This window comes from Physcomitrium patens, chromosome 11 (assembly GCF_059467195.1).
Source record: "Physcomitrium patens ecotype Gransden chromosome 11, ASM5946719v1, whole genome shotgun sequence".
NCBI lineage: Eukaryota > Viridiplantae > Streptophyta > Bryopsida > Funariales > Funariaceae > Physcomitrium > Physcomitrium patens.
Genome location: NC_143420.1, coordinates 12,042,893 through 12,064,154, shown reverse-complemented (window position 1 = coordinate 12,064,154; position 21,262 = coordinate 12,042,893).

Sequence of the window (21,262 nt, the reverse complement as noted above, 5' to 3'; positions counted from 1 at the left end):
CAATTAAAATATATATTATAAATTTAAAAATATTATTAATATAATTAAGATGATTGGTCTGGTGTTGATATTCATAACATTGCAACAAGTTCTAAGATTAAGTAATTATTTTTGGTGGGAGGCAATGGCTTTGGTATTGTCAAGCCATTCTCTCATTTTTTAGAATGTGGAGTAGAAAGAAGTGTTTGCCAAGGTTGTTTACACTTCACATGGTTGATTACTATTGTAATTGCTATTGTGCTTGATTTCTATTACAACCTTAGATAAAATTTATAATAAAATTAGAAGGAGTATTGTATGTATCTATAGTATAGATTGAGGAGTCATTACATTCCATGTTGAAATGTGAAAATGAAACTAGTCAATACATTGTGAGGTAGTAGACTTAGAAGAATTAGAAATAGAATATTCTTAGTTTATGTTGATTGCTTGCATGGAACATTGGATGACAAAAAATGAAGGAGAAGAATGTGAGTTTAAAACAAGAGATAGGAAATAAAGGTGAAGAATAAGGATAGAAGATTGAGAATGTGTGACAAAAATAAGAATGAGCGGAATCAATCATGAGAAGATAGAGAGGGGTTGTGTTTTTTTATAAAATTGGGGGTGTAGCTTAAACATCTATCTATCTATCTATCTATCTATCTATCTATCTATATATATATATATATATATATCTCATTGTGATTTAAGATTATTATATCAATTTTTTTTAATTTCTCAAAATTAAGTACATAAATTTTAATATATATATATATATATATATATATATATATATTGTAACATGGATTGTAAATTATGAACTATTTTCAAGTTTTTAGTTAGTTTGTAGACTACAATGCATATAAAAAATTTGATTTATAAAATTAAGAATACAATTGATTGATTTAATTCAAATATGATGAAATTTCCATAATGCATTTAAAATAAAGAAGCTAATTTAATGCCAAAACACAAGCCCATATTACTCATTAAAAAATAAAATAAAATATTTTGTAAAAATAAATAAAATAAAAATTTAAATTATGATAATATTATTAAAATAATATAGAATATATTTTAAATTATTTAGAATATGGATAATTTTAATAAAATATATAATAACCTTAAAACGTTTTAAAATATATATTAAAAATTAAAAAAAATAATAATATAATTACTTTATTTTTTTATATAAATAAAATATTCAATTCATTGTATGACTTTAGTTTATTTAGATACAATTACTTATGATTTAAATATTATAAAAAACTACCTAAAACTTATTCTATTATTTAAATTATTCAATTCTATTTTCTTATAAATTTTATAAATAGTTTTACTATGATCATTTAAAAAGATATTATTTTATATAAAATCTAATTCCTTCATATTAAAAAATATCTTGTAATAAGTTTTCACAGCTAATTTTTAAAATAAAAATATGAATTAAATAAATGAACCATTTGATTAAATTTGTTTTTAGACATGAAAGATGTTAAAGAGACATATCATAATAAGAAAATACTAAAAAGAGACATATTATTAGAAAGTGACTAAATTAAATAACACATAGAGAAGGTAAAATGAGGGAAGAAAAAAATACATACATATATATATATATATATATATTATAATTTGAACCACAATGAAAAAGCAAAGAATAAATAGTGCAAGTCCTCAAAAGCATACAAGGGCACTAGAGCAAAGTCCAACCAGATTGAGGCTAGCTTAAGTCAAGAAAAAAAATACTTTGAGACTAAGTGGGTTGAAAGGAGAAGAGATAGGTACAATGTTGTATAATGTGAGTTCTTGCTTGAAAATACACTAGGTATCTAGATGTGGAAGATAAATAGAAAATATAATAACAAGATTCTACCAAATCTAATAGAATATTAATTTAATTCTACGTAATTCTTAAGAGCTTTAATTAAATTTTAATCAATTTAATTTTTTTTTAAAAAAATCACAAAGAAAATATAAAGAAGTCATAAAAAATCCTAAAAACATACAAAAATAAAAAACTTAAAAAATAATAACCTTAAATAAATATTAAAACATAAAAATTATAAATTAATCTCTTATAAATCCTAATAAAATCAAAATTTTAAAAATCTAATAATTATAAATAAACTCTAATAAAATCCTAATAAAATCCTAAATCTTAAACCAAACTTTAATTAAATCCTAATGAAATCCTAATCAAATTCTAAATAAAGCCTGTTTAAATCCTAAATCCTAATCAAATCTTAATTAAATTCCAAACCGTAATCAAATTCTAAACAACTCCAATAAAATCTTCAATTAATATTAATCAATTATTATAGCTATTTTAAATCCATAATAAATATTTATTGAATTATTAATCTTCACTAAAATTTCACTCAAATTTCAATTCTCACGTAATTAACAAGCACAAAATTTTTGAAAAGAATCCAATTCATCAATTGAAAGAAGAGCTTTCAAAATCTCTTGAATATTGGCCCCCTTCCTTCTTTAACTTGAATATTGATCTTCCAACATTAATTTTTCTTTGTTAAACTACTCAATTACTTTAAAATTTGATTGATACATATATAATTCTAAATCTAAATGGCTCTCACAAATTTTTAATTCATTTTAATTGACATATATTGCAAGATCATGAAAACCCTCATCAATCCTAAATTTCAGTTATTTATGACCATAATCCACAAAATATTTCAAAACCTTCAATCTAACTACTTAATAAATATCAATTTTTTTACATACATTTAATACAAGCATAGTGATAAATTTACAAATTTTTACTTATAAATATGCTATGAAATTCATAAATTCATCAAATTTATAAATTTATTTTTATTTTTCAAAATCAAAATCCATTGAATAAATTTTTTACTTTGAAAAGCCTTCAAAATCTCAGTATGCCTTCAAATCACATGAAATCAACTCTCAAAAAACCTTCTTTCGGTTTTCCACTCTTTAATTAACTAAAAAAAATTCAAAGTTGCCATAGGTGCATAAGTTTGTACCTTAAGATCTAATATCAATCTTGTTTTACAACTTGTCCTTATATGTATCTATTTTTAATATTTTTGAATAATATTTTTTAGAACCAATTTTTAATCTCTTCCTTAAAATACTTATATTAATTATTTATCTCATTTATTTTGATTTTTATCACTTAAGCCTCTACAAAGTAAATAGAAGTTATATCTATATATATATATATATATATATACATATTAGAAATTATTAATTTTTGTTACTTCTTTTTCTAATAAATATATTTGTAAGATAATTTATTAAAATATTTTTATTTAAGCTCTTCTATAATAAAATCTTTTCTATTTTCTTTTATCATATAGTCATATTATTTCATGACAATAGTAAGTTTCTACCTTGTAAGAAGGAGAGGATAGGTAAGTATCAAAGACATGAATCTTAAAGAAAAAAAACTCAATAGACTCTTGTATTACTTAAAAAGATTAGAAAGTCGCTCAAAGATGGTAATATATTGAAGTAAAATGTTTATTGCTAAAGACAAGAAGATTAAAAAATCTTGAAATAAGACTAAGAACTAGAAAGATATTGATAAGAGTAAAAGAGACTTTCTTCTTACTTCCATATATACTATCTAACTAAGAGTTATGTTGTAATATTTTATATGACCTCCAACATATGTTGACTTTGTCAGATATATGTCTTAACTTTTAAAGCAAGTTTCTTATATATGTGTGAGTCATCAAATTAACTCATTAGTTGTTTTAGGATAAAAAAATATATTTAGAGTGCTTAGAATCATAATATATAGTGAATTACATAGAAATATTTTAAAAAATAGAAAATTAGAGTGTGAGTTGTAGAATTGGAGTATTAATAAGTCTTGGAGGCAATTATCTCAGTTGATTTAGTATTTTTTTACTTATTATTGAGTATTGAAAGATATTTATTAAGATCAATATTTATATTGGCATTCTATTTGTACATATTATTTATAATAAAAACTATAAATATTAGTTATTAGTTAGAAGAAGCATGAGAAAGAACCTCATATCTTTTTATTTAATTATATAGAAAGTAAGATTTATAGTAGATTTAAATTGATTTTATTACTATAAAAATAATAAAAGTAGTTAATTATAGCCTTTAATTTATATTAATATTATAGAACCATTATAAAAAATTAAAATTTATTTATAATTTATTTAGAATTTTTTAAGAATTTTTAGAGCAATTTCCAAGACTTTGTTAAAAATAAATTTTATCAATTTGGGAGCCATTATGAAGAAATAGAGCAAGATTTGAAAGCCTCCGCAAGTTCCTAGGCTAATTGGGTGTTTTTAAACACAATGGTGAAGTCAAAAATATAAAATTATGGATTTTACTGATAGAAAATAGGAAGACCAATAGTTAGTGTAGTCCTTGTAAGAAGAGAGGTGCATAAGTTCCATATGGGTTGTAACACCTTGAAGGTAGTTAGGAAGACAAGACTAAGGCCTTGTGGTCTCTTTTAAGAATTCATATACACTACTTGTGAGCCTTGGTGAGACTCGAATTCTTGATCTCTTAAATAAGTTACTTTTGAGATAAAATTATTTACTTAATTTTTTATTTATTTACTTATTATTTTTAAACCTTCTTAATTTATTCATAGTAACTTAAATTTACATGTTTTTTATACCATTGAATTTTTTTTAAAAAATCATTTTTAAAAATATTTTTTTTATTTTTATTTTTTTATTTTTTATTAAGTAAAAACTTAATAAATAGACTATAATTAGTTTTACAATGTACAAGTACTTGATTGCACTTATTTCACTTGGTTTTGGTATTTTGATCCTTTTGTCCTTGTTCTTGCTACTTTTACTTCATACTACCAATTACAAGCAATTCTTAATTGATGCCATCTTGTAATTTAGATTAAGGAGTGAATTTTACACTCACAATGTGCATCACATAGTTAACTTGTTTTACAAGCTATTAATATATGTAATATGTGGCTAAGTTTTTGATCAAGTTTTCAATCTATTAATTAAATACAAACACATGTAAGGTCAAAACCATGTCTATGAATCTTTTAAAAAGCTTTTCCAGAAGATGTTATAAAATTAATCTACTTTTATCTACTTCTATTTAATCATATAGATAATTATTGGAATAAATATATATATTTGTGACATTACTTTTCCTTCAAGAAATGAGTTTGATAAGGAGTGATCATCATCTTTCATGGTTCTTATTATTCTTCATCTTAGTTTTGATAGATGTCATTGATCAAAAGTCTAAATTATTTTTTCTTCATTTATAAGATTTTTTATTAATTGTGATGTACATTCATTAATATCATAGTTATATTAATAAATAATATATTTCAACCTATTTTTGTAGTATCTTAAATTTAAGACTTCTTCGACCTCAAACTCTTGATTATTATCCACTTCTATAAGAAGAAGTAGTATTTGCCTTCTTTTTGAAATATTCATTATCTTATATAGCTCAAGAAGAGATACATAGAATATAAGATGGATCTTCATAGACTCCAATAGATGTAATCAATAAATAATATAATTGACTTATTTACATATAAAAAAAAAATTCTTTTACAAGATTCCAACTTGTTAGAAAGATACGTATTCTTAATATTACAATGAATTAACTATACATTATCATCCATATTAAATTGTGGTTGTTCTTTGCAATAAGAATCTTCATTGATCTTTTTTCATTCTTAAGTTTTTTTTAATAATAACTTCATTGTTGTATGTAGCTTTGACAATTGATTTGCTAAATCTTTTGTTGCAAAAGTATCAACTTTTGAAAAGTCAAAAATATCAAGTTATAGATAACTAGAAAAAAAAAGGTGTTTGTTGAATAGAAGAATATATTGAAATATTGTATACAAACTTTGCCAATAGCAAAAGAATTGTTTAATCATCTTGATGATAGTTAATGGTATACCTCAAATATTACTGTAGAACTTGATTCATGTATTCTATTTGTCCATTAGTTTGAAGATAAAAATCCAAAAATAATTTTATATCCACCTTCAATATTTTTAGAAGGATTTTTTGAAATTTTGATATAAATTATATCCTTTTATGTGATATAATATCTTTTAATAATCCATGTTGGTGATAGATAATGTCAAGAAAAATCTTAGCTATTTTTAAACTTGAAATATTTTTTTATATAATATTAAATACACCATTTTGATGAAGAAATCTATGATTAAAAATATAGAGTTATATGAACTTGAACTTAGGAGATGTATAATAAAATCTATAGAAATAGAAGACCATACTTGTTTTGATATAGGAAATAGTTGAAAAAGTCTATAGGATTGATGATAAGGAATTTTTAAGCTTGAACAAATGTCATATGATTATACAAAGCTTTTTGCAATCTTCTATATTTGAAACAACCAAAAATCTTTGAATTTAAGCTCTAAAGTCTTATTATATCCAAAATACCATTTCACAAAGAAGTCGTGACATGCTTGAAGAATACATAAACATACTTCTTTTTTTGGAACATATAAGTAATCTTTGAAATAAAGTAGATTATTTTTTAACTTGAATTTGGAAGAATTATGAGATTTAAAAGAAGTTTTCTTAAAATTATGAAGAAGAGAATTATAGGACATACTTAATTGAATTTGGTTGATAACAGTTGAATCAATAATCAATATGGATTTTATTATTTAAAGATAAAATTACTTAAGCTTCAAAATAACTATTCTTTATTAATCAAAAGTAGAATCTCTTTCTTTTGGTAAAAAATAAGAATGTCTAAAAAGTAAATTTGATATATCTTATTGATTTCTAAATTGATATATAATCTTAAAATAAAATCTTGATAATGATATGTTCTAACAAGCTTAGCAATAATTCAATACTTATATTGATATAAAATACTCAAGGTTCTTTTGACTTATAAATATCGTGATTGGATTGGAAGTGCTTTTTAGATAATGATATCATTTATAAAAAGAATCTACAATTGTAAAAAATTCTTTTTTGTAGATTTTGTAGTTGATTTCTATTGCTGAAAATTTCCTAAAAAGAAAAGCTACTAGATTGGGTTTGTCATTTGTTCTTATTTGTTTTTTTATTACATCTAAGACAAAATTTGATACCTTTGTTTCCATGATTTTTTTTAGAGAGGTTGATATGATATAAAATTGATATAAAAGTAAATTCTTTTTCAAAAAATCAAAAAATAATTTGATTTCTTTATTCCATTCAAGTTTATTTTTATATATCAAACATATAAATAAAACTATAATTTGAAAAAAGTTCTTGATGAAGATTTGATAGTAATTAGCAAAGTCCAAAAAGCATTGCACATTTCTTATTATTTTTAGAATCTTCTAATCTATGATAGTCTAAAATTTCTTTAGATTTATTATTAGATTTATTATTAGAAATAATGTATCCTAAGAAATCAACCTGAGTAGTATAAAATACTCATTTTTCTATCTTGGTATATAATTCTACATCTTTTAGTTTTTATAACACATAAAAAATATAAAATTTATATTATTCTATATTCTTAGAATAGATTAGAATATTGTCTAAGTAGCAAACAATAAAATCATTAAAAAACTTACAAAATACATCATTTATGAGATGTTGAGAATTAGTTGGTACATTTGTGAATCCAAAAGCCATGACATTATATTTGAAATATCCATATCTAGTTAGAAAAGTAATCTTCTATTCATCTGAATTTATTTTTTAAAAAATATGCAGATATTCTATGCATTTATTTTTTTTAAAATGTCCAAAAAATCTTTATACAAACTAGGAATTCTACTTGACATCTTTTCACTATCAAAAATAAGCATGGCATATATAGTAAAAGATTTTCTTTCTTTTCCCGTATGTATGAAGCTCTCAAACCTATCAATTAGGGTTTGGATTTATTAAAATTATGTATTTCTATTAAACTAACAATTTTTTGATTAAACTATAAAAAAATTAAAGCTACAAGAAATCCAATCTATTTGAAGGTTATATTTTTTTAACCATGATAATCATAAAATAATCAAATTAGAAAAAGATCTTATTACATTAAATATTATTATTCTATTATAATCTTTAATTTCCACATCCAAAAGAACAATTTCATAGATGATATCTCAAAAATATAATGAACAACCATCTATGACTTCTATATGCATGGATTTAGTTTCCTTGACTTACAATATTTCTTGTTTTTAAACAAAGTTATTATTTATTAAAGAAGTTGAGATGCATGTATCTAATAAGATAAAGACTTTATGATTTTTAGGTCCTAAATATATATCTATTATAAAATAAGGCGAGAGATCTAAATAGAGAAAATGACCTTAACTAAGTGTTGTATATGATTCCAATTGCATGATCTATATTATAGCTAGAAAAACTTATTTTTTGACACATTGCCTTCTTTAGCAATCTTATTCTTTATTTTATAATTATGATGTTTTTTTAGTTGATATTAAAAAGTATATTTAGATTTTTCATAATATAAAAAAAATCTCTTTTGATAGCATCTAATCTTTTTCTACTCCATAAAAGATTTAAAATGTACCGTATTAAATTATATTGATTCCAGCCTTCATGAATAAGTTTCTAAAAACTTAGAAACTACCATTATTACTTGACTTGTTCTTCTCTAGTCAAATGTTTGTTCTTAATGCCTTTCAAATAATTGATTGCCACATATAATGACTTGAGTAATAAATCATACTTAAGAATTTTCTTTTAGCAATGTTAATAACAAATTTTTCATGTCATCTTTTAATTCTTATCAAAATTGATTAACAAGAGCTTTATTATTCCAATCCACATGACAAGAAAAGTTTTGGAATCCAAAAATATATATAATAGCTGATCGTGATCTTTGTTGTAAAGATAAAAACTTTGTTAAAGCTATTCTTTTTTGATCATTTTTTTCCAAATGTGGCCATAAATACTTTTAAGATTAAATTTAAATCATAAAAGAGTCATGAATCCTTTTCCATCAAAGGTGCAAATAAAAAGAAAGCACTCATAGGAAGAAGTGTGTCTATAAATCCAACTTCAGTAAATCCATTGAAATATTGGAAAAGATGCAATCTTAAATAGAGCTTAACTTGTTGCAATAATCCTTAAAATTTTATTTTTATTCTATCAAACTTCTTAGATGTATAAATTGTTGTATCTTTTGTGTTTTTTGGTGAAAGATTTCTTAAATTTATTGGAAGACTAATCTACTTGCTTCTCTCAATCCCACAACTTCTTGTCAAGAACAAAAATCTCAAAGAAAGAAATCCTTAATATATTCTTCTATCACTCAAAAGACTAAAAAATCACTGAAAGATAATATAGTATTAAACTAAAATGGCTATTACCAAAGACAAAAGATTCTAACATCTTGAAATAAGATTAAAGAATAAAAAGGCATTGACAAGAATCAAAAAGGCTTCACTCTTATCTCTATATATACTCTTAACTAGAAGCTATAAAGAAATATTCTATAAGACCTCAAAAATATATTGACTATGCAAGACATGTATTTTAACTTGCAAGACAAATTTTCTATATGTATGCTATATAATTAGCTTATTTTATAAACTATTAACACGTCGTTAACTTATAGACCAAGTTTCTATTCTACCAATCAACTAGAAATACATGTAAAGTTAAAGTAGAGTCTATAAAGCTTCTACAAAGCTTCTTTAGAAAATATTATGAAGTAAATATACTTATAACTACTTTTATTTAATCATATAAGTAAATATCATAATAAATATGTATATCCATGATATTATCTTCTCTTTTAGAAACAAATTTTATGAAGAGCGATCATCATATGTTGAAAAAAATCTAAAATGTAACAAATTATATTTGCCACATTTTCTGATCTTTGTTTTCTTTGAAGATGCTTGATAGGTCCTCTTAGCCATCTATAGTATTTCATATCATGGTAGAAAGACCATCCTATTATTTGATTGTTGTTGAGGCCTTCATAACTTCTTTCTAATAAAATATTTAAAACACTATTACAAGTTGTTTTAATTTGTAATAAAATCACCAAATATCGAGAGTCTCTTCGAAAGTTGTGATACCAAATAAATTATATCTTCTTATCTATTTGAAGAAAGACGTGTTGTTCTTGAGGATCTTCATCTTGATTACGTCATTTAGAAGGTTGTGACAATCAAAATGTTTTATCTTATAAATTAGCAAGTGATAATTCTTGAATTAAATTTGTTGGTTGTTAGTTCTCCATCACTTTAGCATCACAAATGCACAAAAGTATTAGAGAAGAATACAAGATAGAATACTATCTTTCTTCAATCTTGTTTCTTTTATAGCAAAGATTTGCTATGATTCATCTTACTTTTGATGGATGTTGTTGATAAAAAACTTCAATTTTCTTTACTGCATTTGCAAGATTCTTTGCTTGCTCCTAAGTACATTCACTTTTGTTGTTCTTGAGCTTCTTTTAATTGTTCTTTTATTATTGCATGTACTTCTAACAAACAAGTTGCTAAATCTTTTTTTGTAGGATTATTAATTTTTGAAAGATCAAAAATATCAAATTGTAGATGATAGTTAGAATTAGCATAAAAAAAGGTGTATTGACTAGAAGAATGTATCAAATTATTATACATAAACTATGCAAATGGAAAAAAAAATTGTCTAATAATCTTGATGATAATTAATGATACACCTAAAATACTACATCAGAATTTGATTCATGTATTCTATTTATCCATCAATTTTAGGATGAAAAGCCAAAGAGAGCTTTTTATCTATCTTTAATATTTTGAAAAGGATTCTCAAAAATCTTGATATAAATTGAGTCCCCATATCCAATATAATATCTTTAATCAATCAATGAGTGACAAATTTTGTCAAAAAAAAAGCATAGCCATTTCTTTACTTATGATAGATTTTGTACATAGTACAAAATATACTATTCTAGTAAAATGATCTATTATCATGAATATAAAATCATAAAAATCTAAGATTAAAAGCTCCATGATAAAATCCATAGAAACAAAAGACTATAGTTGTTTTAGAATAAGTAATGGCTAAAGAAGTCTATAAGGTTGATGATGAGGAGTTTTGAATCTTGAATAAATATCATATAATTGTACAAATTCTTTGATTACTTTTTACATTTACAGCCATAAAAAATCTCTAGATATTAGCTCCAAAGACTTATTGTATTCAAAATGTTTAGCTGTTAAAAAGTCATGACAAGCTTGAAGAATACATAATCATATTTCATCTTTTAGAATGTATAATTGTCTTTCAAAGTAGAGTAGATTATTTTTAAACTCAAATTTGAAAGTATGATGAAATTTAAAAGAATTATACTTGATATCATGAATAAGTAGATTAAAAGACATACTTGATTGAATTTTCTCGAAAAATATTGAATCAATAATAAATATTGATTTTATTGCTTGAAGATGAAAATGCTCTGGCTTCAAAAAAAAATTCTTTGTTAATCAAAAGATACAACTTCATTTTTTGGTGCAAGATAAGAACATTTAAAAAAAGTATCCAATAAATCTTCTTATTTTTTAGATCTATACGTGATCTTAAAATCAAATCTTGATAAAAACATATTCCTAGGGACTTAGCAATGATTTAAATCACATGTCGACATGAAGTACTTAAGATTCTTGTGATTCATATACATAATAATTGGACTAAAAATACCTTCTAAATAATGATGCCATTCTTAAAATAAATCCATAATTACAAAAAGCTCTTTGTTATAGATCTTATAGTTAATTTTTGCTATAAAACAATTCTTAGAACAAAAAGCTATTAGATAGAGCTTATCATCTGCTTCTATTTTTCATAAGACAACACCTATAGCAAAGTCTAATGTATTTTTTTTTCATGAAGAATGCCTTAAAAAAAATTAATGCAATACAAAATTGGTCCAAAAATAAATGTTGTCTTCAAGGTTTCAAAAGATGTTTCAGCTTCTTTAATCCATTTAAGTTTGTTTTTTCATATCAAGCATGTAAGAAGAGCCACAACTTGAAAAAAGTTCTTGATGAAGATTTAATAATAATTAGAAAATCCCAAAAAATATTGCACATCTTTGAAGATTTTTGGAATCTTTTAACCTATAATAGTCTAAACCTTGTTAGGATCTATCATGAATCCTTTGTTGTAAATAATATATGCTAAAAAATCAATTGAAGTAGTATAGAATATATAATTTTTTTTTATCTTTGTATATAATCTTGCATCTCTAAGTTTTTGTAATACATGACTAATATAAAGTTCATATTTTTATGTATTCTTAAAGTAGATTAGAATGTTATTTAAATAATAGACATCAAAATCATCAAGAAATTCATGAAAGACATTTTTTATGAGATGTTAAAAAGCATTTGATGCATTCATGAGTATAAAAGGCATGACATTGTATTCAAAATGTCCATACATAGTTTAAGAAGCAATCTTTCATTTATTTCTTTCTTTAATACAAATCAAGATGTATGCTCATATAGATTTATTTTTGTATAGATCTTTTTTTAATTGAATTGATCAAGAAGTCTTGAAATCAAAGATAGGAAATACCTATTCTTCATGATGATCTTATTAAATCCTTGATAATCTATGCACATCTATGAAGATTCATTTTTTTTTCTTCACAAATATAATAAGAACTCATACTGGAGATTTTAAATAGCATATAAAGTTCTTAACCAAATTTTCATCAATACACTCATTTATAGTAGCTAATTTATTTTGTGATAAGCTATAGATTGGTCCAAATGGTGGTTGACCTCTTTTTTGTAGATCAATTGAACAATCATAGAATCAATGCTCTAAAATAATATTTGTATTTTTTTTTTCAAAAATATTCTAAAAATCTTGATATTGATTAGGAATATTACTTTATGTCTTTTCACTATCAAAAAAAAGTATAGTACATATAGCAAAAGATGATCCTTCTTTTGCTACATGCATGAAAGTTCTTATATATATTAATAAAGATTTGGATGTACTAGGCTTATTTATTTTTACTTCACTATTGAAATTTTGGATCAAAGTATAAGAAAAGTTAAGGTTACAAGAAATCCAATCTATGTAAGGATTATATTTTTTAACCACAATAATTCTAAAATAACTAGATTGAAAGAAAATCTTATCATATTGAATATTATTATAATATTATGATATTTAACTATTATATCAAAAAGAAGAGTCTCATGAGTATTATCTCTAGAAGACAACAAATGACCATCTATGATTTTTGCATGTACAAATTTAAGTTTTTTGATTAAAGATATTTCTTATTTTTTGACAAAATCTTAGTTTATAAAACAAGCAAAGTCTTTTGAATGTAATAATGCAAAGACTTTGTGATTTTTAAGTCTTCAATCACATCTATTGTCAAATAAGATAAGGAATTTGAAAAGAGAATAAGACCTTCATTAGATGTTATACATGCTTCCAATCACACGATTTTTATTGAAATTAGAGAAATTTGTTTTCTGATGTATTATCTTCTTTAGCAATCATACTTCTCATTTTGTCATTGCATTGATTCTTTAGACAATGTTGAGCAATGTGCCGATCTTCTCCTTAATATAAGCTCAAATCATCTTAATGATATTGAATCTTTTCTTGCTCAGTAAGGAATTTAAAATCTATTATATTTATTTGCATTAATTCTAACTGTGATAAATAAGTTTCTAAAAACTTAGAAGCTATTGTTATTACTTGACTTATTCTTCTCCAACCAAATCTTTGTTCTTGATGCCTTTCAAATAATCAATTGTCACATATATTAGCTTGAGCAATAAATTTTTCTAAAGATTTTGCTTTCGATATTGTCAATAATAAATCTTTGATGTTATTCTTCAATCCATATTAAAATTGATTGATGAGGGTTTTGTTATTCCAATCTATATCACAAGCGAGGTTTTGGAGTTTAACAATATATATGGTAGCTGACTGTGATCCTTCTCATGAAGATAAGAGCTTGGTTTTTGTTATTCTTTTTTGATCACTATCTCCAAATGTAGCTATAAACACTTTTAGAAATAAATTCAAATCATAAAAAAATTATGAATCTTTTTTTTTATTAATAGTATAAACTAAGAGAGAGTACTTTCAGATAAGAATCCAATTTGAATAAATCCATCAAAGTATTGGAAGGAATGCAATCTTAAATAAAACTTCATTGATTGCAAGAATCATTGAAATTTTGATCTTATTCTATCAAACTTATTGGGCATACTAATCCATGTTCCCATCATATTTATAGAAACAAAACTTCTTGGATTTAGTTGTGAGGTTGATCTACTTACTTCATTTAATTGCACAACTTCTTGACATAGATTTTGAACTTCTTCTATAGGTGTAGGATTAGTGTTTCTATGGTTGGTGCTAGTGATGCATAAAATTGCTACCTTAAGAGTATTGAATAGTTTGTAAGTATTTGCAATAGTTGTAAAATCTATTCTTATTTCTATCAAGTATAGTATCTATGATTTTTCCTTCCATTTCAAACAACTTAAAAGATCTACAAGTCAAATGAAAAAAAAAAATTGTAATCTCTAATATCAAATAAAAAAAATTCACAAAGAAGGTTAATTTATTTTCTTTAAGAAAAAAAAATTGGTATAAAAAAATTTAACAATTTGTTTAAAAGTAGGTAATTTACAACCTTCAAAATACAATAATAGAAGTACAATAATCCACTCACTTTTAAAGCAAGATAAGTATAAAAATTTAGCACTTTTATCAAACTATCAAGGACACACAACTTGAAAAAATAAATCCTCAATATACTCTTTTGTCACTTAAAAGAACTAAAAAGTCACTTAAAGATAGTATAATATTAAATTAGAATGGCAATTATCAAAAACAAAAGTACTAAAAAGTCTTGAAACAAGACTAAGGTCTAAAAAAGCATTGACAAGAGTCAAGAAGGCTTCACTCTTGTCTCTATATATACTCTTAACTAAGAACTACATGGCAATATGCTATATGACTTCCAAAATGTGTTGATTGTGCAAGATACATATCTTAACTTGTAAGACAAGTTTTCTATATATATGCCATATAATTATCTTTTTCAACAAGCTATTAATACAAGGTTAACTTGTTGATTAAGTTTTCATCTTATTAATCAATTATAAACACATGTAAAGTCAAAGTAACATCTATAAAGCTTCTAAGAAGCTTTTCTAAATAATATTATGAAATAAATTTATTTTTATTTATTTTATTTAATCATATAGATAAATATTAGAATAAATATGTATAACCGTGATACTTCTTGGTATAGATATTAGATTTTTTTTATAGGTGTAGGAATAGTACTTCGATAGTTAGTATTAATGATACTTGAAATTTGAATCCTAAAAATTTTGACAAGCTTAATAAGATTTGTAATAGTTGTAAATCTATTTTTACTTCGACAAAATATAGCATCTATAATTTTTTCTTCTATTTCAAACAACTTAGTAAATTCCTAAGTAAAATTAGAGGAAGATAATTTGTAAATTTTAATATCAAATAAAGATTTTTACAAAAAGAATGATTAATTTTTTTAAAAAAAAACTAGTATTAAAAAACTAAACTCTTTGTTTAAAAGTAGATAGTCCTTATTCTTCAAAATAAAATAATAGAAGTGAAATAATCTATTCACTTCAAAAATTAGATAATAATAATGAATGAGCATTCTTGTCAAATTATCTAGGATATAAATTTCAAAGAAAGAAAATTCAATACATTCTTATGTCAATTAAAAGGATTAAAAAGTGTTTCAAAGATGGTAATATATTGAACTAGAATAACTATTGCTAAAGACAAGAAGACTAAAAAGTCTTAAAATAAGAGTAAGGACTAAAAAAAGTATTGACAAGAGTGAAGAAGACTTCATTCTTACCTCTATATATACTATCTAATTAGAAGCTAGATAATAATATTCTATAGGACTTCCAACAAGTATTGACTTTGCTAGATACATGTCTTAACTTATAAGATAAATTTTCTATATATGTGCCACATAGTTATCTTATTTCATAAGCTATCAATACATATGATAAGTAGCTAAGTTGTTGACTACTAAATTTTTAATCTATCAATTAAGTATAAATATATTTAAAATCAAAATCATATCTATGAAGCTTTTAAGAATCTTTTTTAGAAGATAATATGAAATTAGTCTATTTTTATCTACTTTTATTTAATCATATGGATAATTATTGGAATAAATATGTATGTCCATGATAGTAAGTGATTTAAGTATTGTAATTTCATGAGCAAGTGTAAGTTCATTGCTGAACTTAAATTATTTTTTCTACTTGATCACAAAAACATGATAAAATTTTGAAGGCTATTTGAAGCATGGAAATAAGCTTAGGCCATCAATGTTTGCCAAGCCAATTACAATAATAGATTAAAAAATGACAAGAATGGAGAATTGGATATCGATATTCATAATCTACTCACATACAATTGTATTTTAAAAACCTTTTTGTTCAATCAATTGATTTAAGAAATTTAAACCATCAGATTTTCAGATTAAATCTTAGCCATTAAATTATTTGTTGAAAACACAAGGAAAAAACAAAAAAAATCAAAGAATGAACATATTAGAAGATGAGAAGTTTTGAAGGTAGTAGGTTAGAAATCCAAAATCCATTCATAATTCGGCCCATACGGATCCATATTCTATCTCTTTATTTGGATCCATATTAATCTGCATTCACATGGGTGTAGATGTTTGTTTAGGGGCTGCCTCTCAATCTCAATTTTCAACCATTATTTTTGCTCTAAAGTTATTATTTTATTGACATATACAACAAAATTCATATATGTATATGATATTTTTGTTTCTAGAAAGAAATTTTGCAAGTTAAAAAATTTATTCATTAATTTTTTTACAAACATAGATATTTTATAAATAAAGACTTTTTATTGATTATTTCTATTTATAAGAAATTATATATAGATTAGAAATATTTTATTTTATTTTATCTTTTATTAAATATTTAAATTATACGTAATTTAATAAAAATATTATAAAAAATTTCTTCAAAATATTTTATAAATCATAAAATATTTTTTATAAGCATTATATTTTTAAGTAGTTTTATAATTAAAAAAATACAATAATCATAATAGTGGAATCATAAAAACCACTATTAAAATAAAATTTTATTATAATAATATTAAATACTACATATGAACTATCATCAAATTAAATCAAATTTTTATAAATAGCACCAAATTTTGTATCTACACTCTTAATAAAAATCTTAATCTTTAAAAAATAATTCTACATCTTGATCAATATTGCATCCTTCTTTATATAATGCAACACTACTATCTTCTTTTATAATCTTGTATTTGCAATTTTTATACTTGATTTCGGTGATTTCAGTAAAAAATATGTTTAGATTACTATATTTTCAACATGTTTCTTTACACAATTTAGGTAGTTTCACTCATGTACACTTTTTTTGAACAACTTCTTATCTTTATTGTAAAACTTTGAGTCCATTAGATTTTGGCAATATTAGATTCTTTTTGCCATTTCTTTCATCATTATCTAATTTTTTCTTCTTCTTTTAGGTTCCAAATCCAAATCTAGTACTTGTAACATGAGCTTGTATAAGGATGATACTTCGACCTTCTCTTGGCATAGAGATTTATAAGAGTCTTGATAAAAAGTCTTTCATATCTTCTAAAAGTGTTAAAAATGATTTTGTTGTTTAATTGAACGTAATATATTGTTCTATACTTGAGGCATCCATCTTATTTGGTATCATTAAATTAGTTATCTGAAACAACTTGCAGACTTAAATACCATATCCAAGAATTTAAACTCTATTATCTCTACCAGTGCTTAAATCATCATTTAATCTATTACTTAAATAAGTATATGATCTATCACTTGGGCCATCATCAAGAGTATCTTCTTTTAGGTTTAAAAAGCTATTATTATCATATGTATTTGATAATAAATCTAATAGATGTGAATATTTTTTATTAACAATCCATCTTACAATCCACATGTATTTACATATGAAATCATAATTAGCTCATTTATACTATTTATGAGATAAAGTAACAATATACTATTTTGTTGAAATATCTTGACTTTAAAATGCAAACTCTATGTGATGTGCATTAAGAACTTCTAAATTTAAAAATTGATCTTATTTGTAACATTCAACTAATTATTTAGCTCTTTGTAGTCTTAATATTTGTTGTTTGTCTCCACCTCTTAAAAAAACTATTTCTTTGATTCATTCAATATATGAATATTGTTGTAGTATTGCACCAAAGTGATTCTTCTAAAATAATGTAATATATTTGATTTACCTATCAATATAATAATAAATTCATCAAGTTATCAATTTATCTTTTCATTTAAAAAAATATATTTCATATATTTTTATATACATTCTATAAGATTAGTTATATTGACATGTCTATGGTGATATAATTTGGTTCATTTTAACTATATTAGCTTTGATTGGCAATTGTACCCTGTTCAACTATTTTCTACATATTTAAATATCTTTTTGTTTTTAATATATATAATCTTGAATCTTTTATATTTAGTGTCAATTTTTTTACTTAGTATTGGCTTCTAACATAAAACACATTATCTTGTACAAATCAAAATACTAAATTTTATGTAATTTAGGTAACAAATGTTCTATCCATGTTTTTTTGTATAGAATCAATACAAAAATATATGACACTTTATTTGAATTTCACCAATTTTTTTATTTTTTCAATATACATAGTCTTTTTTAATGGATCTCATTAAAGTCTTATACATTGTATTATTTAAATCAATTACTATTGCATTTAATCAAATTATATTCATGTTTTGAATATATTTTAAGATACAATATCATTTACTTTTGACTACTATTCTTGATAATGCTATAAAATATTTAAAACATTGGCATCTCCAATATTATTGCATTACAATACATTCCAATATACTATGCCATATTCTATCAATTGGCCTTAAACATTATTAAAAGAGTGAGCCTCTTTAAGAGAACATGAAGTCTATAATTGCAAGTAGATTGTAAGAAGTATAATGTTGTTTCAAATGAATTCAAATATAAAAGAATAATTCAAAGGCTGAGTAAAATTTTTAAATTAATTTCTTTTTTATGCCAAAATACACCGAGTTCCTAAGTCTAATCTCAAATCTAAACCTCTTCTCTTTAAAATACCTATAAATCACTTATTACTAATTCAATTTAGAAAAAAATTAGCTTATTCAGCTTAATCCAAGATACAAACTTCAAAATATTAAAGTCAATAAATATATTTCAAAGAAATTGAGAATCAAAATAAGAAAAAATTTGGCTACCTATTATAGTCATAGCTCTCAAAATTCTTATGTAGAAATTAGCTCGCATCTCCCTTATTATAGCTTTTTTTCTTATGTAAAGTAGCTTATTGAAAACCAGACAATAAGATCTAGCTTCTTTTAAAATCTCAAAACAAAAAGAAAAGAAATCTAATAACTAACATTGAAAAATCCAAATTAATCTTGAATCCCGCTGCTCAAAAATTTCAATGACCATCCATCTACAAATTTATATAGATCTCTCTTTTCATAGCCCTTCTTTATGCGTATTAAGACTAGATAGAAAGCTAATAATAAGATCTAGTTTTATTCAAAATCTCAAGATAAAAAAATATATAATAAATAATATAGAAAAATCTAAATTAGTCTTAAATCTTATTATCTTAAAATTCTACTAATCTTCCACAAACAAATTTGCATGGATTTTTTTCTTCACATCTCTTTTTACATGCTAAGGCTTATTGGAAAGCTAAAAATAAGATCTAGATTCTTTCAAAATCTCAAGTTTAAAAAAAATTTAAAAATTAAAAAAAAAAAAAATCCAATAAATGGCATTGAGAAATTCCAAACTAGTCTTAAATCTTGAATTTTTTTGCCCCAAAATTCCAGCGATCCTAAATCCATACACTTCTATTCAAGCAAAATCCACTTAATACTAAAAAATCCTTCCTCTTCCTTTCCAATCTTCTTTTAATACGAGCCTTAAACTCCTATAAAGCTAGTATTGTGTAGTGATATGATTATATAAAGAAAATTAAAAATATCGATGTTATTATAGAAGAGCTTAGTAAAAAGATGTAATAAAAAAATAAGGATAAATTATAGAACTGTAATAAAAGATTTAGTCTTATTATTATCTTTTATAGAAGGAACTTTTATTTATTTTGTAGACATATAAATAAGCCAAATTAAAGTAGATAAAATAAGAAATTAATATAGGCATATTTTAAAAAAATTAAAAATAGTTTAAAGCAAAACTTACTTCAAATCATCAAAAATTGATGCCTAAAGAAGACTAGTTGTCAATCTAGATTAAAATCAGACCTTAAGATACAAAATTACATACATACAGCAACTCTAAGGTTTTTTTGGAAATCAAAGAGTTGAATTTTAGAAAAAACTTAAAAGAAGATTTTTAAAATTTATTTTTATGATATTTAAATTAATATTGAAGGATTTTCAAAGTTAAAGATATTTTTGATAGATCTAGGTTTTGAAAAATAAGAATATGTTTACAAATTTAAAGGTTTCTTGATTTTTGTGGCATATATATGGATGAAATTTGGAAAATTCATTGGTATGTTTATTGTAAATGTTTATTCAAAATTTGAGGTCAATCTAATAATTAAATTAAAACGTATGAAGGTTTTTGTGGATTGAGATTTCAAAAATTGGAGTTTAAGGGTCAATGAGTGTTTCTAAGATCTTTAGTAATTTTCCAATTTGATTGAAATAAAAATATATTTATATAATAATAGACTTAATTTTCAGTATTTATGTGAAATTTGAGAATAATTCCATGGTTTAGAAAAGAAATATTGGCATTAGAAGTTTAGTATTAAAGTTGAAGTAGGAGATTGCTTAACATTCAATTGGATTATCTTGCATTTCTATCAATTGGTAAGTGCAATTGATTTCATCTTTCTTGTACTTATTTTTAACTAAGTTATTAAAAAGTGTGCAAAATTTGAGTTGATATCAATTATTGAGGTTTAAATCTACTATAGGATTTGGTAAGATTTTGTTTAAAATTTAGAGTTTGATTAAGATTTTCTTAGGATTTGGTTTAGAATTTCTCTAGAATTTAGAATTTCATTAAAATTTCAATCAAGATTTGACCTAGGATTTTAACTAGTATCTGATCTAAGATTTGATTAAGATTCATTAGAATTTTAATTAGTATTAAATTATGATTTTATTAATATTTATTTTT